Below are 21,058 nucleotides of genomic sequence, written 5' to 3'. Positions count from 1 at the left end.
TCACATGACAAAGGGAGAGCACATACGGAAGGTATGGGGATAGGTAGAAAACCCAAAACATGAAAGTATTTGATGCCCCCACTGCAGAGGAACTAATACAGAAACTTTAAAGTGACAGAGATCAACACGAGAAGGGGATCAGCAACCAGTGTAAAGATCAGTTAGAGATGAATCAACTTGGGATGTAACACATTTGTACATGCAAGTAATGCTAGGAATCTCTTTGTATTGCTATCCTTAACTAGCAAAAACACTTTGTCTTTCTTATTATGCTTATGTCTTCTTTTCAGCAAAATTAGAGATAAGGGCAGAACAGGGTCTGCCTGGAAGTGAGGGGGCTGGGGTGGAGAAATGACGCAAACAATGTATGCTCCTGTGAATAAATGAATAACAAAAAAAAGAAAAGAAAATAAATGAATAATAATAAATGAATAAAAATAAGAAAATAGAAAATCATAACTGGCAGTATGTGTAAGTCAAGAATACTATTGAACACCCACCCTACAATGCGTAGGGAAGGAAGCCTTAACTGTCAACATTATAGAGATTGAGAAGCCTGGTCTATTCAAACACCTTTCTTAATGTGGATGACAAGAGAGATGGACTCAGCTGAGATGATTAGACAAGTCTGCCTCAGAACCCTGGCATGATTTCCAAGTTAAGCTGCTATATCTACCTATATTACATATAGGTCATTCTCTAGGAAAACAAAACAATAACAGTTTCCTTAAAACAGATTTTGTCATTCTGATCCCTGATTGTACATAATTTTTCCTTCAGCATTAATTTAAGCATTACTTCTGTGAGATCTTACAATAGCTGAGCAAAACACAAAGTTCAAACAAACTCTTCACTTATTTTTACCCTGCAGAATTCAGTTTTGACTTTTTATGGAATTTGCAAGCAGATATAAAATAATAAAAATGATAGAAATATCCATTGAAATTTTTTCTGACTTTTCTATTTTCTTTATTGGTGAACATGAGAATTGTAGCCATCTGGGTTGAAAAGGGAAATAATAACATTTCTCATTTCAAAAAGAAATCAGCAATAACCATAAGCATAAAGAAATGAAATTCATCAGATTTTCTTCCCTATTGCTTGAGCCTAGGGACACACTGACAGGCTGACAAGTCAGGGATATGAACATAAACTTTGATTGTGATTTAATAAAAAAACATTTTTATTTTTCTTTTTACTTCAGTTCATTAATATTTTTAATTTGCACACTGCCAAAAGCATGATGCTCTCTTTCAGTCAGAAACAAATTAAACCCACAGGGAAGGAGAAATCCTATCCCATGAGAAAAGGTTCCTTCCACAGCTTGTCAAAAAAGGCATTCTAAACTGCTAGAGTAGTTGACATCAAATCTCTGTTACATATCACCACTGTCCTGCGATGGACTTCCATTATTAATCATACAGGTGTATTCCCACACTGAAATGGACAATTATACAAATTAGGGTGACAAAAGTTTTTCTTATTTGTTTATCCCTTGGTCCCAGAATAATGCAAGTTTTCTTGCTCCTTTGAGCACTTGAACCCAATAGCATGACAGAACAACAAAAATGTCTAAAAAGTTGTCTCTTACCTAACTCAAGTTTCAAAAAAAATTTCCATAAAATATTATTTAATGGCAGCTATCACTTTCAATATTAGTTTAGGTGAAAGTACTGACACAAAGAATTGAAAAGATGAAGCATATGATGGATGAGGAAGACACAGATATTAATGAAAATTTAATTTGCTAAATTACCCAACAATCTTATTCAATTTGACATACTCTAATCTCTGATAAACATGTCTAATATTCAGAATTTATTAATCACAAACAAACATTTTAATAAAATAATTGCAAAAGATCAAGAATATTCTACTTGGTAAATGATCCATTGCCCTGATACCCACATTTAGGTTTTTTTAGAAATGAAGTAATCATAGCCTTGCAGATTATTTCTGTCAGATAAGTAGACAAAATATTTGCTAATATTCTGTGATGTCTAACAACAAATCTTAAAATACTTGCATATTGTTGAAACAAGACCAAGGCAAACAAAATCAAAGACCGAGGTGATTACAGTGGAAGAAGGTAATCATGATTCTGGCCAGTCAGGAAAAAAAGAGATAAAAGCTTTAAGAATTTCACTTACCCTCTTTCATTTCTAAAAAAAAAAAGTTAATCAACCTTCAGTTTTTGGTTCATTGCAGTGAATGGAGGGGAGAGGAATTAAACATCTAGAAAGAAGTTATAATAATAATTAGATTATGTCAAGTCCAAAATATACAGTATGAATTAATAGTATTCAGGCCAAGGATGATTTATTTCAGACATTTTAAGACCTTATAAATTGAAATGGCTATAGAAATGTTGGTGGATTTAGAGAAATAAATCCTCATTCCATAAATCACCCTGCTTCAAAAGATAAGGATATGACATTACATGTTCCATTCATGTTACTTTCATCCAGAGACAGAGAAGACATGAAAACAGATTATTGGTAAAACAAATCTTCAATATCATGCCAGCAGATTTCAATATAATTATGACTTTTTGTCCTCCATTTTATAATTTGGGGCTTTGGTGAGATTTAGTTTAATAGAGTGCCTCATTAATCATGGGATTTCTCTCCCCAGACTTTTGTCTCTATGGACTAAGTGCTGAGATGGTCTAGAAAGAATTCCCAGGAAGTGAGATTACCCCACTACTCATTACCAGAAATTTGGGTCCATTTTCAAAGCAGAATGTCTTGTGCCTACAGATATGTAAATGGTATAATGGCCCAACTATGTGTTTTAAAACAGACAGTCCATTTGTGCAAAAGAAATGTAACACAAATTAGTAGACAGAAATAAGAGACATGTATTCATCACTGTTAAGCTTCCTATACTAAAAGTTAAGAAGCAGATACATCTTTCTTTCTTTCTTTCTTTCTTTCTTTCTTTCTTTCTTTCCTTCTTTCTTTCTTTCTTTCTTTCTTTCTTCTTTTCTTCCCTTCTCTTCTCTTCTCTTCTCTTCTCTTCTCTTCTCTTCTCTTCTCTTCTCTTCTCTGTCTCTCTCCCCCCACCCCCTCGGTGGTACTGAGGATTGAACCCAGTACCTCTCTCATGCTAGGCAGCTAGGGAAGTGATGTACCAGTGAGCTATATTCCCAAGCCACCCTTTTCCTCTTAATTGATATAAATGCTACAATTACCATAGGACTACAACAGATTTTGTCTTTTAACTGCTTTTCAGAAGAAGCTCATTAGATTAATATTTTTTGCATAGCTGTAGGAGTAATTGCTCTGCTACATCATTTTAGCATTGAAAATAATGAAAAGTCAACCTGGAAGTTCCAAGAATTGACTTGAGTCTTGTCCAAGTCTCACTATACAATTCTGGGCAAATGTAAGACAATTATAAAAATTCTTATTATTGGTATAGAAAATTTTTTTACCTCAAATGTAATTATAATGACAAGAATACCATTTCATTAGCTTAAATCAGGGAGTAAAATATTGATTTCTCAACAATATAATCAAGTTGACTAGGTTCAATGTTGCCAAAGAAATAAAGCTGTTTCTTTAAAATTCCATACAGCAAAATTAATTTGGATTAACCCAAAGTAAAAACAAAAGTAAGAAACAGTTAAAAAATAGCAAGAGAAACATAGGTAATTTAGAATCCTGAAATAAATCAAGCCTTTTAAAACAGGACTTGAAAATCAGAAATCATGAAGGATAGAGATAATAAACTTAACTACATGAAAAATTCTACATGACAAATACATCCTAAATAAAGCTGAAAAACTAAACAGAGACCCTGAATGTTTTAAATATACATATATATTTAATGTACAATAACTTGTACAGCTCAATTAGAATAAAAGGAGGACTTCTGTATGGGGGCCTTGGCATGAGGGGTGAGGAGGTTTGAAAGGGGATAAGGAGGAGGGGGATTAAGGGAATACAATAGAGCAGACTTGTTCAAAATATACTGTACACATCTATAGAATTAGTACAATGAAACCGCCTTATACCTTTCAAAAATTTTTTTCAGTACTGGGGTTTAACTAGGTCCTTGTGCTTGACAGACAGGTGCTCTACTGCTTTTGGCTCCCAGACCTTTTTTTTTTTTTTCCTTTTTCTTTTATTATTCATATGTGCATACAAAGCTTGATTCATTTCTCCCCCCTGCCCCCACTCCCTCCCTTACCACCCACTCCGCCCCCTCCCTCTCCCCCCCCAATACCCAGCAGAAACTATTTTGCCCTTATTTCTAATTTTGTTGTAGAGAGAGTATAAGCAATAATAGGAAGGAACAAGGGTTTTTGCTAGTTAAGATAAGGATAGCTATACAGGGCATTGACTCACATTGATTTCCTGTGCGTGGGTGTTACCTTCTAGGTTAATTCTTCTTGAACTAACCTTTTCTCTAGTACCTGTTCCCCTTTTCCTATTGCTGTAGTAATGTTTTGAACAGGTCTCACATTTTTTGCCCAGGCAGGCCTGGACTGCACTCCTCCTATTTACGCTTCCTGCTTAGCATAGCTCACAGGCCTGAGACACAATAACCATCTTATTGATTAGATAGAACTTTGATAACTATTTACCCAGGTTGACCTTGATCCACCATCTTCCCTATCTCCACCTAAGTAACTAGGATTACAGGTGTGATCCACTGCACCTGGCAACCCCTTCTACTGTTAAAGTATGGTAACAGTAAATAATGCCAATAATAAAATAGCTCTAACCTACTCACACACATTATATATTTTGAAATTTTAAACTGTGTCCTATTTCTAGCAATTAAGTTTTTAGAGGGTTTCCTGAGAATATTTGTTTGAGGAAATGTAGACTGTGCATTATTTATATTACTAATAATGGAAAAATTTGGAAGCACATTGTGATAGACTGTAATATTATTTGTTGAATGTTTTATCGGGTGGCAAGAAGGTCTCTCAATTAGGACACATCTGGACAGGAGAGAATCTGGAAGGATAGTACATTCAATCATCCTGATATTCATGAGAGAGGAAGGTAGAGGCACAATATTTAAAGGCATCAAGGCAGCAGTTTGTTCTGTGAGTTTGGAGGATTCATTCAGCATGATGGATGCTCAATATATGTTAATTTCCTTCATCCTCATTTGCGAATAGAGCTGTGGTGGTGGTTAGGAGATAAATATTGGGCAGGAAAAGATATACAAATATTTAGTGTATTATGATTTTTATCATTGGTTTTGTCTTTGGCTGTCGGGACTTTTTAATTTTTGCCAGCTTTTTGATGAAAATAAAAGTATTAGCAATGCTATGTCACTTCCATTTTTCCTGTGAATCAATAGAGAATAGTAGGTTTATTCTGGATTCTCATCCAAATATCTATGTGACCTTCAGCAAATTACTTTATATATCTGAACTTCAACTCTTTTACAAGTAAAATGGGATGTCTGGATATAGTATGCATACATTTACTATACTACAATTTATGGTTTGTTGCCCCTGCTACATTGTGGGCAACTTGAAGGAAGGCAGGACATTTTTCAACTCTAAGTCCTGGGATTTGACTCTTGATACATAGTTAATGCTCTATAAATGTTTGTTGAATTATCTTGCATTGATTAGCTAACTTCTAAATCTTTATAGTAATGACAAATTATTAGTATCTCTATGATTCCATAACATTAATGATAAAAAATAATATTAGTGGTTGAAGCTGAGAAAAAAAATGAGGAAAATGTTCTACTCAAAGAAAAGAATAGGGTAGAGAATTTTAAATTTTAATAAAATTTCTAGAATCAGAGGACAAACACCTCTCCAGATAAAACTAACAAGTAAATATATATTCATTAAATCTGTGTAAACACTCAACATCAAAAATAATCTTGATTCTAATACTTAGAGAAAGAATATACCACATCACTGAAACAATGTATTCATTTATAATAATGAGCTCTTTTACCTCCATATGAAAAGAATCCTATTTAAAAAAAATATTCCAAACAGATATTAATCAGAGCTGAAGTATGTGGTGAATAGCAATTTTCACAGAATTTATAATACTATATAATATGGACCTGATTAATAAACAAATTCTATTAACTTTTTAATAAATTCATCTTTTAAAGTAGGATGTATATTTACATTACTTTGGGGCCATTTCCAAAAGGGTTTTGCAAGATCAGTTTTGAAAATAACAGAAATGGAAGGAATACTTCAGAGGTGTCCTGTGATCCTAGGGGAAAATTTTATCATAGATTTAGAGCACTTATTACACAAACTAAACCCTTCAGGTCTTTGATAATTTAGAGGATGACAGGAAGAACAAGCCAGTTTTCTGTGTAGTGGATGGAAACAATTACTCTTAGCCATGGTAATCCCTTCCTGTTGACTTCTCAGACACTTCATTTATAAAAAGACTCTAGGAACATAATGAACATTTGATACTTCCATCTGTGAAACACTTATGGCAAAAAAGACACATCATGGGAAAGAAAACTAATCTATTAATCAAAGACTTCAAATAAATATTCCTTTTAATGTAGAAGTAAGTATAAATTATAACAGTTCCTAATCCCTCCCCCCAAAATATTGTCTCAATATGTCCTTATATAACTGTGGTGACTTGAGCATTGGTGGCAAATAATGGCCCGATTAAAGAACTATCCCCTTTTCTATTATGGAAGAAGAGGACAGAGTACATGTTCTACAGACATAAAATACTTAGCTTGTCAAGGAGTAAGACTAAATAAAAAATGAATAGTTGAGCTCTCCTTAGTCATTCTTTTAAGAAAGCATAAAACATTTTCTTTTATAAGAGAAAATGATGTTGAAAAAATGACTGTGAAACAAGAGGATCAACATAAAAGACAAACTGCCAACACGCTACCAGAAGTTTCATGTCCTTAAACTCTAAATGAAATTCAGTGATAATGTAAGGGATCTGTGAGTCTTTTTAGATGAAACAGTTCTCCACATTGTAACTAATTTGTGATTACACTATTATTTTATAGTAAAGAAATGTGAGACTCAAAGACATTAAAGTGTTTTTCAAATGTTACAAAAGAAGGGGTTAGTCCAAACAATGTGTACACATGTGAGTAAATATAAAAATTTAAAAATAAATTTTTAAAAATAAACCACTATGTAACTGCCCTGCAATTGAATCTCAAGGTATATGAACAGGTTCTTGGAATGAAATACAATTTTCATAAGTCACTTAGTGTTTTAAATCCTATTTACTTAAGGACATGAAAAGAAAAATCTGAAATCAGGACAGACTTTAGAAAAGCTGTGCAGGGTACTGAACATATATGGAATATGTATTCCTTTGAATTAAAAGTCACTGAAATAAGTTCAAAGGTTTAGCAGAATCTCCATACACAATTTACTCCCAAGTGGATCATTCCTACTGAGAAAATCTGCTTCATTTGCTGTGCTAGAACAGTGGGGAAAAATAACCACATGGGAAGCTGCAACAGAGGATTATGGAATATCTTCAAAGAAGACATCTAAGATTTAACTTATTAAAATTTAAAACTGAAAAGTATATGCTACAGTCCTAGCAAATAGCCAAAATTAAGATTACAAAACAACAATATTATAAAATGGATCCCCTAAAAACTGTGCTACTAAATGTGCCACCTGAAGCAGAGATGAGGTCCACAACATTTTAATGGGAAAAATAAGGCTTTCTTCTTAATAGGAATCAATCAGAACAAGCACAGGCCACAGTAACACCAGAGTTATGTGCCTTTATTCTAAAGGGGGTCACATGTTCAGCCATTAGAGACATAGTCTATTTACCATTATCAGAGTAGAATTTTTTTGCCTGGATACCCTTGATGTGGCAAGTGAATAGGAAAAGCACTTGTTTTGCTGTACACAGTGATGTTGCTATGGGAGTTAAAGTGCAACTTCATTAATATTTTTGCCAATCTGACTTGAAGATTCTAGAATGATGATGCCAGGTAATTCAATTCTCCCTGGTAGAATTATTATGAAGCTGGACAATGAGGTAGCATGAGTTCTTCTTGTCAAAAATTCAGTTATTTAACATCCAGTGTATTTCTGTGTTCTATGTCATAGTGCACATTAATCAAGTCAGTGCTGAGAATCATGCTGCTGAACCATTGTAATATACCAGAATGCAGAGTGAATAGTCACCAGTACAGACACAAAACAAAATCTGAGCTTTTATTTAAAAAGTTTGCATTGTGAAGACCAAACAAGAGTTTTGTACATATATATTTTAAAATACTTTTATGTATTCCTAAAGTAAAGTGAGCATGAGTATTCATGAGACAGGCTGTTAGCTCCTTAAATTTTTATATGTAGTGCCTTTATCCGGGTTCATTGATTCTCATTTCAGGATCAAAATATTTATAATCATTAAACTATTTGTGTGTAGAAAAAAATACCTATGTTTTCTTCTTCAAGAGAAGAGACATTGAAAATTTTACAGCAAATTCTTTTGCAAAATTCAGTAACAAATTGTATCACTTTAGGGAATAATGGTACATGTTTTACAAGAAAATAATTCATTTGAATTAACACCTAAAACCGTACTTGGGTCTTATCTTTCATACTGTGGAATTTTGTTCTAAGTCTTCTTAGAAGGAGTTATCTTTTAGAGAAGCAAAAGACTTTAGGAGAATCATGCAACATGTGAGCCAGAACCCAACCAATCCCATGTTAGGAATAATAGAATAACTATGGCTAATAAAGTATGACATGTTATTGATTTGATTTGCTAGAAATTAGATAAGAAAAAAGAAATTCCTCACTATGGTTTATGGACAGATTGCACATCTATTAACCAGGGCATCAGCGTGTCTTACAACACTAAAAAAATGTTATCCCAACATTATTCCTCTGATACAGTTTTCTCAGAAATATCTCTGTTTACTTTGTTGCATTCCAAACCAACAAATTCCCTACTCTCAGAGCTCCATAGCATAACACTGAAATTACCACTCACATGTGTCAAGCTTCCAAATGTCTTCCATATTTAGTACTTTTAAACATTTCCAGGCTATAAGTGATAAGGAAGAAGCAGAGAATAGGGTAAGGTGAAGTTCTCACTCAGGGTCGGTAGCCATAGTAGGACAGGGCAAAATCCTCTATATATATTCCCATTAACATAACCTAATATCCTTAAAGCCCACCTCTTTTGCCACTTACCATTCATTGGTTCTTTTAGAAAAATGCCATGCTATTCTTTAAGCATGATTTTTTAAACTTATTTTAATTATCTGTCTGATCTATTGTAATTTATTAAATAATATGGAAGAATATTAAAACTACCAAATAGCTGCACATAGTTGTACATGGCCATAGTTTCAGCTACTCAGGAAATTGAGGCAGGGAGATTGCTTGAGTCCACTAGTTTGAAGTCACTCTGAACAACAAATTGAGATTCCCATCTCAAAACAAGCACAAAAAGTCAAATAAAAACTCAAAGCAATTTTGGTTGTTATAGCTAAAAGCTATGTATGACCAAACTACCACAAAAATGCTATGTATGTCAAAACTATAATGTCAAAACCACAAATTCATATATGACATATATGTCTGAAAATCAGTGGGATATTTTGCATTACTGATAGAACATTTATTTATTAACAAGAATATTTAAATAAATAAGTAGAATACAAATATTTGCAAACTAATTAGTATAGTAAGAAATAGCCAGTGGTGAATAAAGCAGAACATTCTGTGTCTATAAAATAGAATTAATAGGCTAACGGTGCTCATTTGACACTGAATCAATATTTACTTGTCAGAATGATAAAATTATATAATGTTATTAAATAAATCATATATAATTAAAGCTTTTTTCAAGAAATTAATATTGTCTTTCTTTAACCTCAATCATTTTGTTACTTTTTTCATGTTTCCTTCTTTATTTATGGAATTGTAAAAGGCATCTTCTACCATGTATCTCTCACTCCACAAAAAACACATTAACTCAGCATCAAGTAGAAAATAGAAATGTTACTTAGAAAGATATCTTCACTTGTTTTGCCTGGATATATTTGTGGGTGACTTTTTCAGAAATTCATTTTTCTTTGACATTAAAATTTGTTCTTCAGGAGTGTTATTCAGGTTGGGATGAAGTGAAATTACCTTAGCACTCTCTCAAAAATAAAAGGACAAGAATGGAAAGTTGACAGACTCATCAGCTACAAATCTAGCGTTTTTGTGATATCTGTAACACATGACACTTGTTAGATTATAAGTCTAGTGTGCTGAGTACCTAAGGTACAGGAAGAAGCATACAAAAACAGAGAATAACTAAGAACTTAAATAGGGTTAGTAAAGCCACTATTCAAGAATGAACACAAAAATCTTAAACTACTATCATAAGAAAGAGACTAAGGTAGAAAATTAGAGGAGCTAAACCAGTGGGGTTATAATATATACATACATGGAAATATCAAAAGGAAACTCCCTGTGTAGCTACCTTTATCTCAAGCTAAAATCTCATGTTTTTTTTATTTTATCTTTTCTCTTTTTTCTCTTACAAAATCAGAGAACAGAGAGGCAGAACAAGCCCTGCACAGGGTTGGAGGTCCAGCATCAGTGGTAGGGGGGAGGTGTTCGGGAAAGGGGTAGGAGGGTGAATATGTGCAAAAAAAATGTCTACATGTGTATATAAATGCAAAAATGATGCTTGTTGAAACTACTCCAGGAATCAGGGGAAGAAGGGATGAAGAATGGTTGAGATGGTGAATTCATGTGTGATATATTTTATACATTGTAAGAACCTGTGTGTCACAATGTACCCCCATTCATCACAATAATAAAGGGGAAAAAACAGAGAATAATAAATGGGGGGATTTAAAAGATAGGAAAACACTACTAGAAGAGTATTTCTATTTTTGTGAACCCCTGGGGAACAACTGTTTGATTTCAGACAGGAGACAAGATATCACAGAGGGAGTGCCACATTTTATTAACCACAAACATGCCCACAATATATTAATACTATGGTAGATACGATAACAGTAGGTTTATAACAATCACTAAATTGTTTGCATAGATTGTCTATTAACATTCTATGTCAAATAGCCAAAATTAAAAAGTAGGTTATTAAACTTTCCAGTAAAAGGACAGTCTTCCATTTAGTCCAGCTGGTATTCATATTCAAGTCTAGCTCTGGATTGTTGTTAACAAATATGTGAGTTCTATGCCACTCCAAAGGGCAAAAAACTAACATGATATAATTTTTACTCAGTTATAGGGAAAACTGTTTAAATGCTAGTAGTTGTCCCCAAATGGAATGTGCTGTTTTGTAAAGCTTTTTGAACTCCAACATGAAGGTAAAATTAGGTGAGAGAAACATGTAGAACATTGGTAAGTGGAAGTTATTGTAGGCATGGCAGGCATGTGACATCCTAGGTCAGCCTGAGTCCCTAATGAAATGACTCTGATTCATAAAATTTGAATAAACATTATAGAGGTAGCTTTAAATGCCCCTTGACTATTTTAAAGGCTATTAATGATTGACATGAAATACTTTTTGAGGCATAATTTGTTGTGCCCCCTTTCTTAGCAATAAATTTAAATCCTTTCAATTCCAGGTAATTGTATACAATTATTTTTGATCTACAGTCCTGTGTATGAAGAAAAAAGGTTGCATTTAACTAATTAGCTGTTGCAGAAATGATGCTCCTTGGGCATGTTGGTGGCATTTAAATTACTGTGACTCTCAAAAAGTAAAAGTGAAATAGCATAGGGAGACTTCCACCATAAAAGGCAAGAAGAGCCAAATACATAGGAGGGGGTGTTGGTTCAGGTCATTCTAGCAAACAAAGCAAGAGCTGAACATCATAGTGAATTGAGCAGTATGCCAAAATAAAATCACCTAAGACAGGCCTACTCTTTTAAAAATGATTGTTACATGGCCTTCAACATGTATGATTGCTTAATAACACAACACTACAGAACTAAAAGTATTATAAGAATGCTCTGCATTTTTCAACAGAAAAGTTAACTAGTTTGAATTTAGATATATTTGTGTATTTTTCCTATTTTGTAATATACCTATTCACATTTGTTGAGTGAATAATGTTGAGCATTATTAAAATATTTACTATAAATTTCCCAAGAATATTATGGAGGGAGGGATAAATTTCTATGTTAAAAAATAAATGCACCCCAGATTATTTCATGAGGCTAAAAAGAGAATTATTTCAAAGCCAAAATAAAATTACCAAAATATACCCTTGGAAATGTGTTTCTAGATTTTATTATCACCCTAAAACTGTAATACTCATTTTTTCCCAGGGTTATTTGATTAGTTTGTGCAGGTTTTATGCTGCTGTAACAAAGCAAAACAAAGTAAAGCACTTAGTAGACTCAGATAACAGAATTTATCTCTGGTCCCTATAATTAGCTATGGAACTAGGAGTCTCCATAGCAGGAGTCTTTCTTCAGAGACAGGAATCTGGGATGATCTAATCTTGTGGTTCAGCCTTCTCTAATTAATGCCACCCCTACAGTCTCTGCAGAGGAAGAGAGGGGCTGGAGAAGTGCCCATGTGTTTTACCTCCTTTTCTCACCAATGTTATATTTCACTTCCATTTTTCATTGGCTAGAAGTAATCCTATGGCCCCACATAACAGCAAAGTGGGAAATGAAAATATAATCTCCTGAATGCTCAACCAAGAAGGAAACTCAGATATTGATGAACTAATAGTATCTGTCACACCAACCTTATGACTTTTAGTAAAATCTGCTATACAAGGAAGGTAAAGGGAAACAAAGTCCTAAATAAAATGTTCATAAATTTATTTGATACCAATTTGAAAAAAATTAATAGAAAAACATAATTGTGCCTAGCACATAAAATGCAGGTCCATTAAATCAGGGTCATAACTTGTTGCTTTTATATTACTCAATCCCTATTCAAATGTTCACAAAAAATAGTCAATAAAGTTTGAGAAAATGAACAAATTAATGTCTTCATGAGAGTATGATTCTTTCCTTTGGTCTAAACATGATTTATACTTATACCATGGCAATTTACATCAGATCACATATTAACAGTGATTTTAATAATAGTATATTAGTTTAAAATTTCCAAAGTATTTTCATATTTATGTCTTCTAACTCAGAAATGTGAGGTAAGCATATGTGAGTGGTCCAGTCTCTGTAATTTATATCCAAAACCTAAGAATCTTAGACAGCAAAGACTAAGTGAACACGAAACTTTTGTTTTACTTTATGCAGTACAGGAAATGTCACCCAGGGCTTCACATTTACTAGGGAAATGTCACTTAGCCACAGCCCCCAAATTAATTTTTGAGGGGAGAGTACAACAGGATATTTTGGCATACTACTAGATGGGAGGCATCACTCAATTCTCAGAAAGTGCAGTTAAATAATTTGTATTATTTGAGAGCAGTTCCAACTAATGCTAACCACATGAATATAATTGAAATTTACCCGTAATACTCTAAGAAAAAATTCCAGATGATCAGACGTGCATTAAAATTTGCATCTAAAATTGAGAACCTCAATGAGAAAATGAAGTTTCCACTAAGCACCATTGTTTGCCTACAGAAGGATTAAGTGGGCTTACATAGATTTTGCTTCACTTATTAGTAACAGGGTTTTAAATCTATAAAAGATGTGTGTATGTATATATATATATTCAAAATTTAGGCCAGAGCTGTGACAATATTTTTTCTCCTTGTGTTTAAAATAAAGTCTTGAATATTTCTCCAATAACTGTAGAAGTATAATTGATTAAATCTCATTGTAACCACTAATGTATCCACTTTCTTAAGGATCACAGGTCATAATTATTACTCAAACGTATGTAGAATTGGGCTTTATTAAATGCTTACTAGGATGATGGCATTTTAGCATAGTCTTTGGAATCCAAGGTTTACATTGAAATCTCAGCATTCTGATTCATTGACTATGTGATTGTAGATGAATACTTAACCTCTCTCTCACGTAAGTCCCCTCATCTCTAATATGGTAAGAGATGTCTTCAGTCTTCCACTGAAGTGGAAGCCTGGAATCAGGCGACATGTATAAAGCAGCTAGCCTTGTACCTAATACAAAGTGAATCTATAAAAATTTGAATTCCTTTCAACTGTACATCATTGTGCATCTGTTATTATTTTGACCTCTTTAAAGGTCCAAACTCCAGGTGCAGAAAGTAAAATTTATGAATTGGAACAAATTGCACAATTGCACACACAGACACAAAGCTCAGTGAATCATAAGCATTAAATACCTTACCTTATATAAGTGAAAATATGCTGCAATGAGATTTTCTGTAAATATTTCAACTTCTATGTGAGCAATATTACTGCTTTATATTGAAATGAATTTTTATTGCTGGCAGTTAGTTTCAAGTAAATATTATATTTTAGCTTAAGACTTGTATGATAACTGAAGAGTACATTTTAGTGTATCCAATTTGTAATATGAGTTTGCATATTATTTGTATAACCATACTACACTGGTTGGAATTGTATGTTTATTTTCTTTTCTCATAAGTTATACTACAAAAACAATTCTCTAGAGTGTATCATACTGACTCAGAAGGTTTTTGGTAAATCAATTAATCATCTTTAGTGTTTCTACTGTTATTTTCTTTGAAAATCATAATGGGAAAGAAGCAAACATTATAGAAATGAAATTTTAAGTCTGTTGTTTTTTAAAGTGAAAATGAAATCCTAAATAAGATAGTCAATTTTGAAAATACTACTAAGCACAGAGCAATGCCAGAGTAAACAAACAAGATGGCGCTGTTGTTACAAATGTACAAACAACACAAGATTTAGCACAGGTGATAGCACAAAGTAAAGTGCTAAATGTGATTCTCAAGATAAAGACTTAAGGGAGAGATGGAATTAAACTGTAATATTTAAAATTATGAAGAATTCTAGGAAGGAACGGGACTTGAATTTGGCTTCAGTAATGAATAGGAAAGGGGTGTATGGTTAGAGATGCAAAATCATTCTGTTCAAGGAAGTAGAAATAGTGATGGTGAGGAAAGATAGAACAATTGGATCTGCTTTGAGATCCCTGTTATATACTCAAAGAAGCACACTCCTTTGGATAAATGAGGTAATAATCCATTGGGTCACGTATATCAGATTGATGGGGAGATTACAGTGGGAAAAGTATGTGAATATGGGTTGTTTTAGACTCTACTACCTATTAGTTTTATTAAACATGGATGAGAAATGACATAAATTATGAGACAGAGGATCCAGATCTTCACATTGATCCAGAATTGGACAATTTAAATGAAGAACAGGAATTCAGGCAAAGGACAATTGTACAAGAAAGAACCAGATCTAACTTATGAAACTAAGAAAGGTTTTAGAAAAAATAACCAAAAACTGTAACATTTGTTTTTGTGGAAATGGGGAGAGAAATTTTCTGTTACCTATAAGATGCCATCTCCCAATAAATACTTCAGCAAACCTTTCTGCTTTCAGAACTTGCTCAGGGTAATAGGAAGCCAACCTCATCATCATCCTGAGGGTATACACTGCCTGGGAATTTGAACAGGAATTTAAAAACATGTTAAGAAAAATATAATTTGAAGTTTTTGACTAAATAGACAGCACTAAATTTATCATTGTTAGGAGGTGTTTCTTTAGGAAAGATTTCTAGGTTATCCTAACCAAAGGTCTTGTAAAACTCTTCTAATCTCTAGTAAAAGTCTGCACAATGAAGGATTAGACTGTTGTATATAACCAAGAGAAATTTGCCGCCATTGTGGACTGGATCAAGTACTGAAATGATGTTTTAATGTTAATGTATTCTTCACTCATCTCACAGGGATCAGAGGAGACAAGGTAGTTAGAAAGTAAAGCCAAAGTGGATTCTCCTAGGAAGGATGCAGATACTAATGATACAGTGGTGCACTGATGCTGAGGAGAGAGACAAAGTACAGTCCTCTGTGGGAGATGCATGGTCCAGTGGCTTTTGGGAGATGGAATCTGATACATTCCTTTTGTGTGTCTTCCTTTTCTACCTTCTTAGCTTCAGTCTTCAGCAGCATTTGTTAAACAAGGCAATCTACCAGTGAATGTGCTACTGCTTGGTGGAAGGTGTGGTCTTGGAAAAGTAGGAACAGCAGAGAGAAATCATAATAAGATACTCATCTTAAAAATAAGGTGGTGATAAGATATTCATTGAGAAGCACAGAGAAACATTTGGGAGTGAACACCATAAGAAGATACTGAACTCTCACCTTCTCTCACTCCAACCCAGAAAACTCAGGTTATTACTGCAATGTGTGTGTGATTTGGGAATGTCCTAAAATCTCCCAAATTAAATTCATAATATACTGGTTGAGAAGTCAGGAAATTGGGAACCCCCAGAGAACACAAAAATCTCAATCACAGAATTCTTTAGAAGATTAAAGGAGATAAATATGAGATAAAATAAGTATTATAATCTTGATTACTTTCAGAAAACCATAAATTCCCAATGGGTGAATTTGAATGCAAAGCAATATTGCAATAATATTTAAAGAAACCAAGGATTGGGCGGAGATAAAATTGAATGCCAAGCTACTAGACAGAAAAATATATAATTTAACAAAAAGTCTTCCATTGCAACAATCATCTTCTTAATCCAGAAAAACATCTTTACCATGCCTATAATGTACCTGCTAGATAACTGCTCTAAGAACCTTCAGAGTTTCCGTGTGGAAAAGAACAGTGCCTTAAGTGTGTTTCTGGGTTGTAATATACAAACTGAAAACTTAAAAAAAATTTGGTTAAGTATCAGCTTCTCTGTGACTAATCTCTTGCTTTCTTATTTGACCTATTTTAAAAGAAAAACATTTCCAGTACATACTTTCTATATGAGACCTGCATAGTCCTCCTTCCTATCTTAGACTGAGTGGTAAGCTTGGTTTCCCTAATAAATGAAAGCTAACAATGGAATATTCTCCTGATCCATGAAGTTGAATCTCCAAGTATCTGCAATAACTAATCATGTGACCTGCGTTAAGATGAAATTGACCTTCTTTAACTGGATTTATGAGATTCAGCCACAGGGAATAAAAATGGGAGAGAATTAGGAAAATGGATTAAGCTTGAAGTAGAAAGAAAACCATTTTCCAAAGATTAGCACAAAGAAAATAAAAATATAAAAAGACTAACAGCATCATCAACAAACCAAAGGAATCCAAAACTCACCAGAAGTTTGAAGTCACTAGGTGATTCAGGAGTACAAGCCTGGTAAAAAGCAAAACAAAGAGAAAAAACAAAATGCTTTAGTAGTCTATTTTTTCTAAAAAAACAATAAAATGGTTCACTTCTGTAACATCTCATTAATATTGCATGTTTGTAAAATAACTTTTAAAATGATTTTACTACACGAAAATATGTTTTTCACTTAAAAGTATTTAATTAACATTATACTGTACCATTACCATGAGCAAAGTAAGGAAAAATAGTCTAGCTCCAGAAAGTATTTTTTCAATTATTCAGATGACCATAAAAATTATTCAGTTAATTCTGTCATTCTTGGAAGCAGGGAGAATATTATTTATTTTAAGGTCTCCAGTATTTAGCTCATAAATTTAATTTTCTTATGGGCAAAGCAGACAAAGGTTTCACTTAAAAATCTTTTCCTATTTTTCAGGCCTTAGTTCACTATTAGACAATAATTAGCTGAGGTGTTGATTCATTTGTGAAAAGTAAACCCATGGAAGATAGTATAATGATAAAAATAAAAGGCTTTTAATTTTCAAATGATATTAAAATGCAGCCTCTATTTTTTTAAAAGTGTTTGAAGTTGAAATGAAAGGCAATATCTGAAGAGTATAAATTCTCAAGAGAAGGCCCAGCACCTGCCACGGGAGGCAAAGGTTTTATAAATGTTGTCTTGAATAAAAGCAATGGCAAATCCTGTGAGACCTTTTGTAAATATGACTGCCTGCCTCTGTGTTTGAGCAGAAATATTGAACCTCTAACCATTATTATTAGAAAACAAAGAAGATTATTTTTAAACCTTTGATGGTAGCCTTTTCTTTTTGCCTTGGGAATTGAGTACGAAATTACATATTCTATGAGTATTAAAACACATCTTTCTTTGAGGGAAAATGGAGAGTACAGTAAATGTGACATGGAGTCAGTACTGTTGTGTATGGTTTTATTTATGCATATAAATTTGTGTGTGCATCTTGCTGTCAAAAAGATTCTGTCTGCCCAGAATAATCTCCATGATGATGAACCACTAATTAGTAACAAATTGCCCCAAATGAAGTTATTAAAATTCCTCCTCTGAGGTCTAAAATCATTTTGGGAGACAGATGGTTCACTGGAGGTTGAGCAAGTAATGGATCTTGTACTATGAGAACTCACAGAATTCCCTAGTCCAGTTTCAAAGGTATAAAGTGAATGATCTGTCTCCTGGAAGTCTCTGACCCTCTATCTTAGTTCTCATGAGATCCGCAAGGAATGTCTAGTAAACTTTCTTAAGCTGTTTATTTATTGTCATTTTAAGCCACAAAAAAACATACAAAAGTGCTCACATATATGCCACATATATACATACACTACACACACATATATATGTGTGTATATATATATATATATATATATATATACATATACATATGTATGCATGCCATCACAATATATGTCATGTCATCACAGAGTGAATGCTCATGAAGATTCATTTCAGATCAACACTGGAACATGACCAACACATAGGAGTCTCTAGCCTTCTCTGTCATAAATACACACAGGTATATACAGAGATCACAAAGTAAGGAAACATTGTCTCCTTCCTCCATATGGATATGTAGAAATGCTTGATTAATACAACATGTTCCTCATAATTTTGCATCTCAAATTGATTATGCATTGCCAGGGAGGGAGAACAATTAGAACATACGATGTAATGTTATTGAACATACTATTACTGTATTCTCAATAAACTAAAAATCATACATATTAGTCAATGTTTCCAGAATTTTTTAGTTAAAATCTGTAGTTTTATTTTGCCTTGGTCTTGAACTTTATGTAATTACAACCACACAATGTTGCATTCCTTTTTCATACTTTTGAGATTCATCAGTCTTCTTGTTCATAGCTATAGTTAGTGTTCATTGTTCCATTGTAGTTCACTGGATGAATATTTCATAATTTAGACACTCTATCCATTAGTGGCAGATATGTGAATTGTTCAAGATCAGAAATGGTGTATACATTCTCCTTAGGAAATAATGAAACCATGCATAAGAGTTGCCATTGCTCACAAATTCACTAGAACATATTGTATTCTGCTTAAGTTTGACCATGAGTTTACTACATGATAGAATGTCACTGCATATCCAATTTACTTGATTATTATTAATTTTAGTATATTTTAATATCTTTATTATTTATATTTTAGTCATTTGAGAAGGTATTTTTTAAATCGTTTTTGCGGATTTTCTATGATCTTTTCCTAATTTAATTGTAGAAGTGTTTTACATTAATTTTAATGCAACCAATTTTACTATCTCTTTCTGTATGTTTGTTTCTTTTAGTGCATGACTTTTTACCTAAATTGATCATGTTAATGCATCTCTATTTTGTTTTAAAAGGTTTTTTATAAGTACAATTATTTTGCCTTTCACATCTAATCCAAAAATCTATGTAAAACCAATGGTTTGAGAACTATGAGTTGAGGTAAAGTTTCATTATTTTATATTTGAGCCAACAGAATTCAATGAACATGATACACTTCCCTTGGTGCTCTGCAATGTTAGTTTTGCCCTAAATAAAGTGCTCATAGATACTTACTTCTATTTTGGACCTCAATGTACCCTAGTGAACTATCTGCCTATATCTCACTGCCTTACACACTGTAACTATATAATACCTTTATCCAGCAAGGCAAGTTTATTTTTATTTCATTAAAAGCATAATAATTATTATTTTTATTTTTTGAGATATAACTTACATGATGTAGTATCCGCTATTTTAAATTGTGTACTTCAATGTTTTTTTACTATGTTCAAAATGTTACACAAGCATCAATATTACTTTCAGAATGTTTCTATCTCTTTTAGAAACATACCTATTAGCAGTCAATTCCAATTCCCTTTCCATGTTGTTCCCCTAGGAAATGTTTGTCTCTATTGCTTTACTTGTTCGAATAAGTTATATAAATGGAATCATACAACATATGGCCCTCTGTGTTTTGCTTACTTCATTTAACAAAATGTTTTTAATATCTGTCTGTCCCGGTTGTAGCATGCAACAGTACTTTATTCCTTCTTGTGTTTAAATCAATTGCATGGATATAGCACATTTGTTAGTTCATTCAGTAACAGAGGGACATTTGAGTTGCTTTTACTTTTTGAGTGTTATGAATAAGGCTGCCATCAACAATTCCATATTTTGTGTAATTATTGAGTATTTGCATATCTTTATTGAAGAAACATGTATTCAAATCCTTTGTCAAATTTTAGTTGGATTGTTTGATTGCTATTGTTCAGCTCTAAGTGCTTTTTATGTATTCTGACTATTAATCCCTTATCAGATCTATGATTTGCAAGCATTTCCTCAATTTCTACATGTTGCTTTTTCAATTTGTTGGCTCATTTAATTTTTCCCAGTAATGTGGTAGAACTTTTGATCGAGAGGTTTTATACTTTTCAGTACATGCATTCCCGTTTGATGTTTTTTGTTTGTTTTGTAGTTCTGGGGATTGAATCCAGTGCCTTGGGCTTGCTAAGCAAGCACTCGAGAACTTGAACTACACTTCCAGCACTTTTGTTTGTATTTTGGTTTTGAAATAGGTTCTCAGTGATTTTTCCCTGGCTGGCCTCAGACTTGCCATCCTCTTGACTCTGCCCTCTGAGTAGGTGGAATTAAGGGGGAGCTCTACCATGCCCAGCTTAATGTAATTTTGTATCATTAAATATGACATTTTATTTTCCACTTATCACTTGTATGTAGAAATGCAATTGATTTCTATTAAGCTTATGTTGAGCATCCTTGATGAGAAATCATATATTGACAATAATTCACCTGTATAATCTTTTCAGTTTACTAACTGCACTCATATTACACACAAAAAATGACAGTTTTACAT

This window comes from Castor canadensis, chromosome 13 (assembly GCF_047511655.1).
Source record: "Castor canadensis chromosome 13, mCasCan1.hap1v2, whole genome shotgun sequence".
Taxonomy (NCBI): domain Eukaryota; kingdom Metazoa; phylum Chordata; class Mammalia; order Rodentia; family Castoridae; genus Castor; species Castor canadensis.
Note: the sequence above shows the minus strand (reverse complement) of the source record.